Source organism: Lissotriton vulgaris, chromosome 6, assembly GCF_964263255.1.
Source record: "Lissotriton vulgaris chromosome 6, aLisVul1.2, whole genome shotgun sequence".
Classification (NCBI taxonomy): Eukaryota; Metazoa; Chordata; class Amphibia; order Caudata; family Salamandridae; genus Lissotriton; species Lissotriton vulgaris.
In genome coordinates this window covers 1,450,852,648-1,450,857,547 of record NC_141694.1, presented here as the reverse complement: position 1 = coordinate 1,450,857,547, position 4,900 = coordinate 1,450,852,648, and positions in this window count along the sequence as shown.

The window sequence follows — 4,900 nt, the reverse complement described above, 5'->3', positions numbered from 1 at the left end:
GGGAGTATCTAAAGATCTGAAGTACTGGAGCAAAGCAAAGCTGAACTCTTTGAACTGGTGCGGCGTGACTAAAGACTCCGGAAACTTGGGGTGTGCTGGAACCAGCTGTGAAAAGGACTTCGAAATCAGCCAACTTCAAGAGAGGGAAAAAAAACTATTGGCACTGCACACATGCTTTGTCATGGGAGAGAATGGCGCGAAGGAGCAGAACTCCACTTCGACCTCTTCTGTGTTTTGTGCTTATCTGAGGATTTAGAAAAGTATTCAAAAGAATTCTGGATGGAATGCTTGAATTAAATTTCAGCCACAGGCAATTACTTGAGGCCATATCCCAAAGCATCTTTATTTTGCTCACCATGCCACCTCAGTTTGGACCCAGCCATATGCAAATCGGGCTGAACTGCACCCATTGGAGCAGGGACAATACTTAACTGCTCATCAGCCGGGTATAGCTTGGTTCCAGTGACACAGTGGGCACGGGACCCACTTAGAGCAGCACATCAAAGTATACAAAAATGTAATAGATGGAATGATTGAATTAATCTCAGCCACTGGTAATTACTTGGGCTGTGTCCCAATCCATCTTTATTTTGCACACCATGCCACCTCAGTTTAGACCCATCTGTAGGCACATCAACCTTGACCCTGCTCCAATGGCAGTAGTTGAGCCCTAACTGCCAAGCCAGGTCCTCTCTGAATCGGAACTCAAGCAACCCAGGTACGGTTTTGCCCTAGTTATGGGGTCATCAGCCTGGTATAGCTTGGTTCCAGTGACACAGTGTGCACAGCACCCACGTTTGGGCATACCCATTCTACCAAGGGCGACACATTAAAGTATACAAAAAAGTGATGGATGGAATGCTTGAAATAATATCAGCCACTGATAATAATTCTGGCCGCATCCCATTTACAGGTGGATTTAGGAAGCTACAAAGACCGGCCTCTTGAGTCATTCCGTCGACTCCAGGAAAAGGACTGAGATCAAGAGTTGGAGTTGGACTTCAAGCGGTCCGTTGCTGTATCTTCTTGTGCTTGGCCACAAAGTTTCGTCTCACTTTCCCAGATGGTTCATTAATGTCTAGTCTCTGCAGGTCATGGAATTTTGGCCTGAACACAAGCATCACTGAACACTGTTTGCGAAAGTCTTTACAGGGTTTAAAACCTGCAGACTTAGAGGGTGACATCCCTTGCACACTGATTAACTTTCAAAAAACATCTAACGCAAAAATCTTAAGAAAGGGTCTCTGAGAGATGAGAGAAGTTCCGAATCCGCATCTGGCGGTGTGGAAAGCAAGGAACAACATCAGCTCTTGGGAGTGGCGTCTATATAGGCCTTGCACGTCACCTCTAGAGCGGAACAGCATCAGTGCGTAACCACAGGGAGCCACCTTCCAGCATGCAGAGGCACTATGGAAATGTTTCCAAATCCAGTCAACAGCTGGGGAATATTCAAAAGGTGAGGAATCTGAGGGGCAAGAAGCCTCTATCAGAAATCACGTATTTGTGAATAAGAAAGCTTTACCTTACCAGGCTACGGGAAGCCAAACTCAAGACAGACAAACACATTATGCCACTGACAAAAAACAAGGTTATTAATCCTAATTTTAGTAAAACCAAGACTAAAATAAATGAAAGTAAAGAACATACAGGTCATGTGAATGGATCTATAATGTGACATCATTCTACAGCCATCAAGTTGGAGGCGAGGGGCAAAAGAAAGACACTCCAGGTGGAGGTCTTGTAAATCCTTTGACCAAAAACATAATTAACATACGCTACAGTTCACTCGGTCGACCAAAGAGTTCATCTTCAACCCACAGTTGAAGCAGGTGATCTTACAGTGGAGTCCATTCACCTAGGACTTTTGCCGTTCCCTCATCATTCTCTAAGCTATCCGTATGCAACTCTTCATCTGACTAATACCCACATACATCTCAATCCCACATGTCGAACGCTGGGCCTCTGCAACCAATGGATAGCTATGCATCTTTCATCTAATAGTAGGAAGAACATCACAAATGTATAAGTCAATTCCCTTTGTATAGTCTTGAATTTAAGTCCAATATGCACTGTTTCAGGGTAAATTCATCAAGGGGACCCATTTCTTCCTTACGTTTTCCCACTACCTAGTTGAACTACTTCGAAACCACTGGACAGAACCAGACCAGAAGAAAACCAATGCCACATGCATGGGCATTGATCAGTAGGAGTGGGGAAATATTGTGGAAAAACAGCAGGTATAAAATATGATTTTTGTAGAAATGTGAGCTTTCTTAAAAATTTGTTTTTTTTAAAAATATTTAAAACGGGCGTTGAACATGGGCCCCCTTTGCTCAGACAAAAATGTAATCCCAAAACCATTGGTGCAGAAAAACAAAGTCCATCCCAGGACTATTAACCACCGCCAGTAGCAACCTTAAACAATGCCATTAAAATGATACCTCAAGCGACTAATGCCACAGAAGCCCTCAAACACTGAATAGGCCCAACGATAAGACACAACGATTTTACCAAATTTTAAGGGAGAGGCCCAATAATAACATACAAAATTGAGTAACCAAAGCAGCACCATTTAAAGGATAATTCAAGGATGGCCAGTTTGATCCTACCCAAAGCAAAGACTGCATCTAATTCCAAACATGAAATCTGAACCCAAGGATAAACACACAATACCCAGAAAAAATATACCAGCAACTAGTAAGAATCACCATCTTTACCTCTGGACTTTTCCCCACCTAAATGAGAGCGGCAAGGTAGATTAGAAGAATAGCAATTGACTAATCAAATCCAAAAAACAATACTAAAGTCAACATCATCCTGTAGATTGTGCAGGATCATTTAAATACTCTAGATTATCATTAGTGTAAAGAGACACCATGCGATTTGTGTCCCCTGTCGGGACAAACCAGTCCGATAAGACTTTATCATTCAGACATTCAGTCCATCACTAACCCAAACAGCAATGTGGACAATGGACATCTCTGTCTCGTGCCATGTTCCAATGTCCACTGTTGTAAATAGGTTCAGGACACTTCTAGTTGGTTACATGTAGGTTTATTGTAAGACACAGCACAGCACTACACCTCGCCAGCTGACCAGACCATCAACTGACAAGTGTAGAACATTCAGGTACAAAGGCAGAATGCACACAGGTATTCTGGGAGGCTTAAGAAGTGAGAACATAGAGAAAGGTCTAATGACCAAAGGTGGCCATGTTGCAAGGAGTATAAGTTTACTACATCCACCCATCAAATATTTCTCTACTTGTTCAAACACTTGCTGGTTGCAATGTATATAATAGCCTAATCAAAAAAAAAAAAATAACGTCAAAAGTTGAAGTTCTCCATGGTTTGGAACAAAAAGTCCAAGCGAATCAACAGCCTTTTTTGATTTCCTGGGAAGCTATCACGTAAGCCCCCCTCGCTCATTTCCAAAAGATAAGGTGTGTGCCAATCAGAGCAGGTTATTGAATGTGTTCCTCTTTGGCACGAAACCAGGATGAACAGAACGGGCCAATGTAGGGTGAACCCCAAGCAGCCTCGCCACAATAGATTTACTGAGTATGCCCAAGAGTCCATCTAGTGTGGAGGAAAAAAGCCGCCCTCTACCCACTCCTGCACAGCAACAAATCAATAGGTATTCTAGAATGCCTCTTTGTTTGACGATGCCAGTTTGTGTTTTGAGATCTTTACAAAATCATTTACCGGTTGGTCCCTTTAACAGACAGTAGTTTATATGCCCTGAAGTAAGAAAGATCTTTACCAGGATCGGAGACCAAGATGTATATACCTTAACTTCAAAAGGGTGTGGGACAGGTTTGGGTTGGGGGGGTAACTGTATGACAGTAAACTGCAAATTGAGTTGAACCTATAATTTTGCAAGGCAGCAGTCAGAGAGGACACACTAGAAAAGGTTGATTTCCATATTTGCAATCCGTTTGTATAAATTTACTAGAAACATACGGATAATGCATTCTTGGGAGTTTATTTAATCTGAGCCAGACTACTGCTGTAACTTCTGGAACAATCATCTTATACTAGCTATTACTCATTCTGAAAACAAAGGTGTACACAACATACCATGTTCTAAAGAACTGAATGAAGAGTGCAGGAAGCTTCAACATAGAACTATAATGAGCATAACTCAGCCTTCAATTAGTAAAGCTCACACTTGCCATTTACCAATCTGCGGTGCTCAGGAAGAAATAATCAGCAGTCCCTTCATGACAAAGACCTCACTGAATTTCTCCGGGGAGCCCTGTCTTCATCCCTCCTCATTTCAATGTCTGGGGATCCACTCTCAGGCCTCAGGAATGCAGACACTTCTGTCTGGACACCCAATCTCGGGCCATGACAAAACAGGGGCCTCCATAATGAGTCCTTCTTTGCTTTTCTAATCAATACTGTGACCCAAACTTTGGGGAGAGGATGTAGCCTTACGGCTAGACAAAAATGAATGTGTTCTCATGTAACGAAACTGGTGCTATGAGAGGTGCTCTGATACCCGATATCTTCGTGTCTAGTTCGCGCTACATAAAACTTTTAAAAAAAAGGGCGAACATCATAAATCATCCACGCCACCATTTACAGAATCTCATTTTCGAATCCATTATGTACCCTTTAAAGTCTCCCATGTTGCTATGATCTGGAGGTTACTGCTGGCTTTGAGCACAATGTAAAGCTCTGAATATGTACCTATAGGAGTCCTGCTATTACTTTATGCTTCCATCCCATGAGCTGATCAGTTGTCCTTGCTGAAGTGGTTGTCCAGCAGTAGCTAGAAGTGGATAGACGGATCACCTGATTCTAGTGCCTACCAAAAGTACCTAATATCGCACTCTCTCACAAGCAAATAATGGTATTTCTTTGTACAGTTCTGCATCCTCAGATTGCACGCCATC